This window comes from Sapajus apella, unplaced genomic scaffold, assembly GCF_009761245.1.
Source record: "Sapajus apella isolate SASKATOON/1434 unplaced genomic scaffold, GSC_monkey_1.0 scaffold40, whole genome shotgun sequence".
Taxonomy (NCBI): Eukaryota; Metazoa; Chordata; class Mammalia; order Primates; family Cebidae; genus Sapajus; species Sapajus apella.
Window position 1 is genome coordinate 6,650,985 of NW_022436980.1, and position 10,539 is coordinate 6,661,523.

At 38.0% G+C, this 10,539-nt stretch overlaps 1 protein-coding gene across 13 annotated transcripts in view; it reads left to right on the forward strand.

The window, feature by feature from the left end:
* ZBTB20 (zinc finger and BTB domain containing 20) overlaps positions 1–10,539 on the forward strand; it is a 796,445-nt gene that overhangs the window by 700,910 nt on the left and 84,996 nt on the right. The window lies entirely within an intron of this gene.

The window sequence follows — 10,539 nt, forward strand, 5'->3', positions numbered from 1 at the left end:
ACATAAGAGGACATTCAGATATACAGCTACACAATTATGTGATGGTTTCCGACTTGGTCCTTAATATGCAGGGAAAATTCTAGGGGTGTCTGCCAAATTAAAATAATTAAAATTAGACTTAATCGATTAAAAAAAAGACAGAAACTGAAGAATCCTTCACTCTGTCCTAAAATGAAAGGTTGGTTTGCTTTGCATCTTGACTAGCTTTATTCAGAATGACAGTAAAAGGAGTTGGTCAATGCCATGGTCCAGAAGATGTGCCATGCTTTGCTTACTAGATATTTTTTAATTGGCTTCTTTTCTTTAGGAAGACCTCCTAAATTTGACCTAAGTAAAGACCATAAACTTGAGCCCATGCTAACTACAACTGTAAGATCGTTCAGGGGATGGGGACTCTGTGCAGTTGTGACATGTTGAACGGGGCTCCCCTGCATAATGTGATCCCTGTCTTTAGGAATAGCGCTTTGCTCCCATGTTAATACATTCTGGAAATTACTCAAGAGGCAGCTTTGGCATTAGAATAGCAACTTTCAAAGCAGTGAACGTCAGCACTTCTATTTCTCCTTCTTTTTGGCGTGCATTACATGAAGCTGGAAGGACTAATTGGCTAAATGAAGGGACTCAGTGTCGCAGAGTTGAAATCCTGGCATGTAAATGGAGAGGTGGGGAGAAACTTTGCATGCATATCTATATGGCCTCCCTTTGTGAATTATCATAATAGAAATGGTTCTGCCCCTTCTCTAGTTTCCCTGCGAGATGAGTTGGGGTGTGAAGTGCATGGCACAGAAATTCACCATGCTTTGTATCTATGATTACTTGTCTCTGCGTGCATCTTTTCCACTCCTAAATTGCATGTTTACCCAAAGTTGCTGAATAATACATTGTTTCAAAAGATGTGCCCCTGAATTAAGGTTGTTATATGACAATTATAATATGACCGTGTACAGCTAACTACTGTAAAGAAAAAAAACAGTAAGTGGCATTTTCAAAAGCAAACAGGGAAATCACTTATTTGTTTTATAGGTGTTAGATTTACTTCCTTGACCTCTGCCAAGCATTGATACAGACGAATCAATAATGGGATCAAACTGTTCACATGAGATTGGTTCCCTATGACAGTAGTCAACTTGGCATGTTGGATGTCTCAGTCACTGTATCATACATATACTTTTTATGAAAGACTATTTCAAGACAAGGTCTATAGTTTATTTTTAACTTTTATGAAATTCCAAAGCCTAGAACTCTCCTGGTTCACCTGTCCTGCCTTCTAGTAGCATGTTAGCTAAATTGTCATAGACAAATGAGGATCAAATGTATTTCACAAAATTTACAGTGGGGCATCAGAGTATTTCATGTGAGGATTTAACATCTCCTGAAGTATGTAAGAATTTTATAACTAAACTCAATGCCTCATACTTCTCAAGCCCCCTTTTAAAATGTTTAATCTGAGTTACATATAAGGAAGATTTATTAACACATCATCTTACTGATGAACCATTATCAAATTATCTCTTAATATTTTGGGCAAACAAGGAAGGAAGCTTCTTTGGCCTTTGCTCTGAACCTTTGCTAAGCTTTTCTCATTTCCATTAAGTATAGAACTTTGGATTCCAAGGTTAATATAAGACAGGATGAATATAAGTCATCCATTTCTTTGTTAACTTTTGTAAGCATTTATTTGTAAAGCACATTTTATGCTTAGTTAAGTCTATGAGAGCTGAGCCTAACACACCAGAGTGACGTTCTGTAGTATAAACATCTTACAGACTAGTAATTGTTGAACTCTTGATCAGTGAGAAAATCACTTGAGCTCACTAGACATCATTGTACAAAATTTTGTGGTTAAAGAGTGTTCCATGGAAGCTTGACTCTGAAAGAGATCCTTAGTGGCTCAACTGAAAGCTCAGTAAATTTTAGACTTGGTTAAACCAATTTTGAGAATGCCAGATTTAATTTAAAGGCTAAATATTAAAATGTTGCCCTTTGAATATGGGAGAAAAGGGCTTGCCTGGAGAAGAACATGGGTAGAGCTAGGCCCTCACAGCCAAATGATGGAAAATGCCCTTTCCCTGTTGCCTTCTACCCAGGAGGGGTGAGGTACACTTTGACTATTTTGCCAATCATTGGTCATGCTGCTGTAAAGGTAAAGGTGACTGACCCAAAATATATATAACACTTTTTTTTTCAGTAGCTTATGATATTTCATTCATCTCATCAATCAGTAAATAAGAACGCACAGGTGTCATTCTTTTCAAATGAGAAACGGAAAAACTGAGGTTCTGTAAGATTCAGTACCTTGCTGAGTGTTACCTAAATAATCAGTGGTCACATCAAAACCAGAACTCAGTTTGATGTCTAGAAGCTACAGAATGTTATTTTCAGGACCAAGTGGAACAAGTTATGTTCAGTTTGATTTTAATGCATTTCAGAATCTGGACAACATCTTACAAAATGTCTGATTGTATCCTATTTTTTCTGTAGATCTCTAGAAAGGGAATTACAATTGCGGGTGAAGGGTAAATTTATTTTCTGACAATGGTATGCCTTTGTTCTTACCATCTCATCAGCTGATTTGAGGGAAAATTCATATTCCATGTCAAATTAATGTAAGGTGGGTAATGTCCAGTTGCAATATAGTCATAAAACATACTTTCTTGCTGTGTGTTCATAAAGTCCAAGTTCACAACCACAAGGTTAGTAGATCTTTGACACCAGAGAAGTGGCAGCAACAACTCCAAAGGGGCCTCTGTCTTTTGTTTTCTAAGAGCGGCTTCTAGGTGAGCTTTGAATCCCATTGTGAGAATGCCAGGAGTGTGGAACAAAATAGGAAAGCCACAGCCTGAGCAGACGATGTAGTGGTCTAAGTAAAATGTAGTTGGTCTTTCATTTCTCTTCATTGTTACCCTCTATCATGCCTGAGTTAGACAGAAGAACTGATTTAAATAGTGTAACAATTCCTCTAAACTTCATCTACTTGTATGTTCAACAGGGCTGGAGGGAGGCTACAAAAGAAAGTCATGGAACAGAGCAATACTTGTGCTTGGTTCATGCCTTGTAGCAGATTAGTCTTTGGGGCCATTCCATGGGAGACTGCACTTAGATACAACCAGAAACAAAGTGAGGTGGAGGGAGAGGGAGAGACGGGGTGATGTCAACTAGATGAGGGACATTGGAGGAGAGGGAATATTTTTCCTGAAAGGCTCACCACCCACAGAGAGTTAAAAAAAAAAAAATCTGTAGTCTTAAAATAACTTTAATGTCTTATTTTTTCCTTCACCAGGAAATTAACATTCAGAAAGTTATGTTTTTGAATGTGTCCTGATGTATGTCTAAATCAGGAGTACATTTTTATGGCTAGGTTATAAACCCTTAATAATAGTGAGGAGTTAAAATGGAATGCCTTCAAATGATAACCTATACCTACTGCAGGCTTGAAACTCGATTAGCCCAGCTATTAAAACCAGGAGGACAAACTGTTTCTTCCCTGGATTCAAAAGCTGTTAGGCTACGGCATGACCCAGTACAAAAGTTTTCTGAATCTCTCTCCACTTTACAAAACGTCGGCTCATTGCTGCCGTCTGCAGTGAAGTTGTTTACAGCTCTGTGCTAAGTGGAAAGTTCAAATCAATTATTGTCCATTAGAGTTTAGGTATAACTGATGAAATATCCCCAGAGGAGTATTGTAAATGTATCAAGACGTCCTTCCCCATTATAGAAATGGGGACGCATAGTGAATTACTTACCTTCTCTCTTACCCTTAATGCCTCTGAAAGGCTGCTGGGCAGACAGAGCTCATCTTGTCTTGCTGGGCTTTAAAGTGAGAACTTTACCATTTGGTGAACATGCGTAGTGAGCTGGCAAAAAGTAAATTTCAACTCTCTAGACTCTCTTGTGGACATAAAGGCCTAAGAAACAAAAGACAGGAAAAACCCTAAGAATTGATTAAAGCCAAAACCCAGAAGTTCCCTGGTAATCAAGTTCTTTTGGAAATAAAAACTTCTTATTAACAATCAAATGAGAAAAGCTTTGACGCCAAGTCTTTAGCAAATGATAATATGGTTTAACGCCAAATAATTTGTGCTTTCTTCCCTCAAACTGGTTCTCTACGGTTGTCTATATTTGGCTTTAGCAGGACAGAAAAAGAGACCCACTCACTGCTCAAGTGAAAGACAGATAGCTCTAATGTTCCAGAATCTGTTATTCAGTCATGGACTCTAATAGTGACTATTACCTCATAAAGGCCAGAACTGAGAGGAAGAAGGGGGTCTGATTTGCAATCTTCTGTAACACGAGATGGAATAGAAGGTATTTTACCTCCTTTTAGAGTTGTCTTTACTCATTCTCTTTCCCTAGTTGTGCCCCAGAGCAATTCCTGTGCCCTAGAGACCCTAGGGCTGAAATGCTAGGGACTTGTTTTGACATGGGAAGACTAGACTGGATAGTGTTCTTCAGAGTGCAATGATTTTTCAAAAACCCGAGAAATGACAGACAAAGATCAAGGAGACATCATTCTCCTGTATCAACCTTTCTTTCCTATATGTGCATAGGTGAGCAAGACACCTTTTTATTCATTCTGCTCCAATGGGTGCCCTACAGGGAAGCAGTGGAACATAATTCTAACCCAGACTGCCAGTCATAATGGGGATAAGAAGCATCTTTAAAATGCAACACTGATTTCTTTGTGTTTCTTTAACACCAAGGATAACTCCAAGGATGTTTCTTTCTGCTGACAGCTCTGTCCGTGGTGCTAAGTAGGAAATTGTCTATATTTCCTCCTTGTGGCCCATATGGCTTACCCCCAGCTCTCCTGGGCTTCCCAGTATCTATCTATAGAGATACTAATAGCTATGCAGTAAATCTAGTTGAGATGAAAACAATGCTCCCAGGATATTTACCAAGTCAGATTTTCTTCTAGATCACTCAGGTAATGAGAATTTTCATGTTGCTTTGTACCTCTATTTAGGTAAGTCTATTGCTTTTTTTAAGTTTACAAGGAGAAGTCCATTGGGACCTACCTTTGATTACTAAACCAACACTTTTTTACCAAATTATGTACTGTAAAAACTGTCACTAACTCAAAGAGAACAATCTGGGCCATTCGCACCCAGCTCCCCCTCCCCTCAACTGTACATCTACTCACAAATCACCAGCTTCTAACAATTTATGATATTTAAAGATTTATCTAATTTATTTCCCACATTCACAGTAAGGGCCATTGGTCTGGTGCATTCAGCATGCACACGGTATGTTTCTCTTCTTTTGGATTTCATTTATTCTATTTGGTATATCAGTTGTTTTGGCAATGTAGATTGTGTAATTGTTTCCTCTTGGTGTTTCAGAAGAATTATTTTATATGCTAAGTGTGAGATTAAAACTTAGTGATTAAAGTCTAAATTCTGTAAAATAATTAAAATTCTACAAAGAGAATGGCCCTCAGATTTGTCCTGTGTCTCAATGACAAAATGCCAAAGAACTGTACAGGTCCCTATCTTTCTTCATTGGGAGTAGAGCATCGGGGTTTCACCCTTGAAAAGCAGCCTCAATGTGATAGCCTTAAATATATACCCACAGTACCAAATGTGTGTTTAGAGTTATTTTCCTGCCCCATTACTATGTGTTTAGTCAGTCCTTTCTCAAATCAGCTTCCCTGTTCTGAAACCCAATTTTGCTTGCCCTTTGCTGACTACCAGCCAGCACACCCAAAGACTGCTAATATGCTTGCTCAGATTTAAGGAGCAGTCCTGGTTTTCAAGTTTCTTGTAGCCATTATTTGTGTTCCAAATTATTGCACTGTGTCTGTATTAATTTTCTGTTTCTGAAAGTAAACTCCATGCATTTCAAGGCAGCACGGTTTCTTTTTTATATTTTCCAGGGAACTGGTGTTTTTAATGTCATGTGAGGACAACATTACACAATGGATCTTTGGCAGGGATACACAGAAATGAATACCGTGTGCGAACAAACATTAAATGGCAGTCTTAATTACAGAGTTTGATTCTGTTGTTTTTAATGCCCTTCAATTTTATAATTTGATGGAAAATGCATCAACACAGCTATTTTCTTTCTACCCTAAATGATTAAAGATTGATATACCCCCAAACCATAGTAGCTTGTTAGATCTGGTTAATCAGGTAGGTCTTACATTTCATCCACTAGAGGGCAGTAGGGATACACATCCACACCAACCAATATGTGCAACATATGGTCGATGTGGAAACATAGTAGCCATAGCTTTCCTGTGTATGAAAAATTCCCATTACAGTGTTGCTTCACTTATAATTATATTGAAAGTAAACACTAATTCACAGACGGACTACGCATATTTTATTTCAACATACCCCACTAGTGTTTTGTCTATACTACTTTAAAATGCCCTGAGTAACAAAACTTCTATTTCCCTTGGGAAGCTATATCAAAACCCAACTGTTCTCACTGCTGGATTTTTTTTTTAATATACTCAAGATCTATTAGTCTTTCTTCTAGTTCATTTAGAGCTCTATTGCAAACTATTCCATTTTTCCTTATAATAAGGCTAGTTCCATTCTGGAAAGCAAATGTTTATTGAGAGTCTATTGTGTATCACTAAGTGAATGTATGGCCACAACTGACAAGGGTTGCAATACAGTATTTGAATAAATTTGCATGACTCAGAAAGCTAAAGGAGAAACTCTCCTAGGTCAAATGTCAGAAGAAAAGTTGGTCTCAGTTTTAAAATGAGTAATAACCATAAAGCTGTCACACTTGGGGATATGTTTAGTTGTACTTCGATTTCTATATTGAAATTCAAAGGGTATCAGGAATGCCTGGTAACATCAGATAACACCTAAAGAATTCTGAGGTATGCAGCTGACACATCAGTGGGTTCGTGCCAAGCAAATGACCTGGAAGTTTACTAATCAAGGTTGATCCTTCTTCCTTTCACAGCTGATGGTCAGATTAGCCTACAAGTTTCAGAAACTATACTGAGAATCATTATACACACTTATGAAGGATAGAAAATGGGTTTGTGAGTTTCCCCAAGGTAGGCGTACCTTGATTATGTTGCATGTCTATTTTCTGTCATCGACTTTTTGGGTCCAATCTTGGTCACTACACCATGGGAAAGCGATCCAAGTTCATGTGCAATACTGTGGTTTGCATCATTAGTTTCTTGGCATATACTTTGATTATTAAGTATCTGAGGGGGAGGGTAGAAGAAATCCAAGCCAAGAAAGTTCCTTTAAGGCTAGAATTCACAATTACACAGTTGTTTAAAAGTCCTTTTTTCCTTTACATTAAAGACAGAGCAAGATTTTTTGCTCTATTGAGTATATTCATCTGGAAGGATTTCCATAAGGCTGTCCCGATCACTAAGAGCAATTCCCAGATAGACGTGTATGCAAACAAGAGCCGTTCAGAATCCAAGAGCAAAATTTGAACACTGCAGAAATTCCAGAAATGATACTGCCTTTTATATTAACATCCTTTGAACCTCTGTAGGAAGTAACCTATTCTTCGGAGTTTTTGAAATAAAGTACTTTCTTTTGCCAATTAAGAAAGCAAGAATGTGGTTTCGTAGGCTGTGGTTTCATTTTCTTGAGGAAAATAGTAGGGAGAGTTACAGAATCTTCATGGGAGTCTACACAATACCATATCCCAGGCTTTCTATCACAAACAAAGCTTAGATTTGAAATTTATGTCACCTGTAGTAAAGTCCACACGAGTATTTTATGTGGAGGTAATTAAGAGCAAATGTGCAACAGCCATTTTTGTGTTTTTGTTTGTTTCAAAATACCAGAGGTGATTAGGCCATATTATGAACTAATTACTTACTTAATTTATTTAAGTTGAAACGAGTTTTTGAGTTATACAAGGGCCAGAAACAAGAACTCATTAATCCATTCTGCACATCACTGAAAGGAACAAAACAAAGAAGCTAATGCCTTTATTTTATTATGTTACAACACACTAATATTTTGAACACTGATGAGGATCCAAGTGGTCAAAACATCTGTATTTGGTAAGAAAATAAAACAAACTCTTTTTCCACAACTATTTGGTCCTTTCAGTGGTGTGCTGAAATTCAGAATGAATTACCAAAGGTATTAAAACGGTGTGTCCTTTTTAGTACATTTTCCTATGGAGTTTGAAAGATTCTTCAAACATATTTGAAAATAGTAAATAAATAACCTACAAAACTCAATATTTTCTTAAATTTGGAAGTAAACCACAGTCATTCCTGGGCTTGGGACTCTATATACCAAGTTTCAAACCAGAGCATATTTTGGTATTTTGATGATTGAGCTATAACCCCCTGAAAAGAGGGACTGATTATGTGCAGTAAGGACAGCTGCCCATAGAGCTGCAACTGAGCTACTAGAATAAAGCTAGTATTTACCTGTCGCTGCTGACCAGGAGATGTGAGACTCGGTAGATCTGTTCTGTAGGCCCTAAGAAAAGCTCTGTAAGTGCTCTGTGATTGAGTTTCGCCGTCCGCACCTATACTTTATCAGCTTCTAGAAGGGGAGAAGGTGGGGAGCACAATACACTCACGGAGGCAAAACCAAACCAGAACAAAACCCTGTTTGTTGCAAGCAAATTGAAAATGTCAGAATATTTATGATCCAAGGTTACTTGTTCTAATGTTTGATTCTTTATCTTCCAGGTTCTAATCCCTCTATATAGTCAGGGTTTTTTTGTTTTGTTCTGTTTTGTTTAAGTGTGCTAGGGAATTCAAATTATCATGTTTGACCACACTGATCAGGTGGTTGATATTACTAAGTATCTCAATTTCTATTTTTACATGTTCTTTTATGACATGATTCCCATTACCTAAAGCAAAATTCTGGCATATGATTGCCACCTAAATCACTGGGTAAGGCCGGGTGAGATGGCTCATGCCTGTAATCTCAGCACTTTGGGAGGCCGAGACAGGCAGATCACGAGGTTAGGAGTTCAAGACCAGCCTGACCAATATGGAGAAAACCCGTCTCTACTAAAAATACAAAACATAGCCAGGCGTGGTGGTGGGCGCCTATAATCCCAGCTACTCAGGAGGCTGAGGCGGGAGAATCACTTGAAGTCAGGAGGCGGAGGTTGCAGTAAGCCAAGATCACGCCACTGCACTCCATTGTGGGCGACAGAGCGAGACTCTGTCTCAAATAAATAAATAAGTAACTGGGTATCCCACATATGGGCAAAATCTATGTCCAACTATAGTATTTACAAAGAGGTAGTGATTCAATCTGTAATACTGGCTAAGTCATTTACCATCCCTGTAGGAGATGGGGTGACTGCAATGGAAGCAGACTTGTGATTTTCCAAGTGAAAATGGAGAGGGAAAAATATCTGTAATTTTCATATCCTAACTGAATGTTGTGAGGATTTGATGAGCTATTTATGCAATCTTAAAATCAGGGAATTCTCTCAGGATTGGCTATCTCTTTTGGGAAAAGGCTACTGGCAAGGACACTCTCAAGTGATTCAAGGAGTCTAAATAGTAATATTGTTCTTGTAGTACAACTACTATACAGTGATACCACTGTCTCAATGTCAGTGAGACCCATGTTTTAAATTATTTCGCCCAGGAATACAGATGCATCAATCCTGAGTATCAATTGTATTGATACCAATACAATTGGTATCAATCCCTGTGCTCTCTCTTGGCCCTTCTCCACTTAAACCTAAGTTAGAATCTTTCACTATGAAATAGAGTTTTACTCTATTCCAAGACATTTAGTCATTGAACAAATATTTATTGGGCAAGTACTATGTGCAAAGCATTATATCAGGTCATCTGCTTTATATGAGAATTGAATCTATAATGTTAACCCTATTAAACCTATGTTTTAACTGAGTAAACCGGCCAAACAAGACTTACAAAATAAGAACTTTAGATTTGAAAGGAGTCCTTCACTTTACAGGCAAAGGCATTTAGGCCTAGACAGTGTAGTGATTTTGCACTACTCAACATACCAAATTTGTATCAAGAGCCAGAACCAGAGCTCAAAGCTGCTGACCTTCACTCGAAGATGTGCTCCATCCCTATAAGCCCCTTCATCAAGCAGTTTTTCTCTGAACCTAGACAGTCATTTCTGACATTTTTCTCTTATTCTCTTTCTTCTTTGGCACTGATAGTTCCTTTAGTTCAGTTAAACAATGACATAGCTTTGCCAGGTGCAGCAATGCCACATCCCCATGCCTTGTTTGCAGTGAGATTGTCACATTGGTGTGACAGTTCTGCTTAGAGAATTATTTTGACCTTGTCTTAATGATATCAAACCACACTGATTTTTCATTAGCCAGTGAGAGTTACTATTTGGTCACTATTTGGGTGGTCCCTAGCCAAGGGAACATTTATGAAAGCTATGAGTTGCCAGTGTTACAGAAACCTATTACATCTGTGGCTGAAATCCTACGGCGGGGGGAGCGGGGGGAAGAAAAGAAAGGGGAGCAAAAATGTACAAAAGGAAAGGGAAGAGAATTCCAGAGAAAGGATTATAGATGAATTTACTTTTACCTAGACTTTTAATAAAATTCATAAATAGCTCCTATTCACAT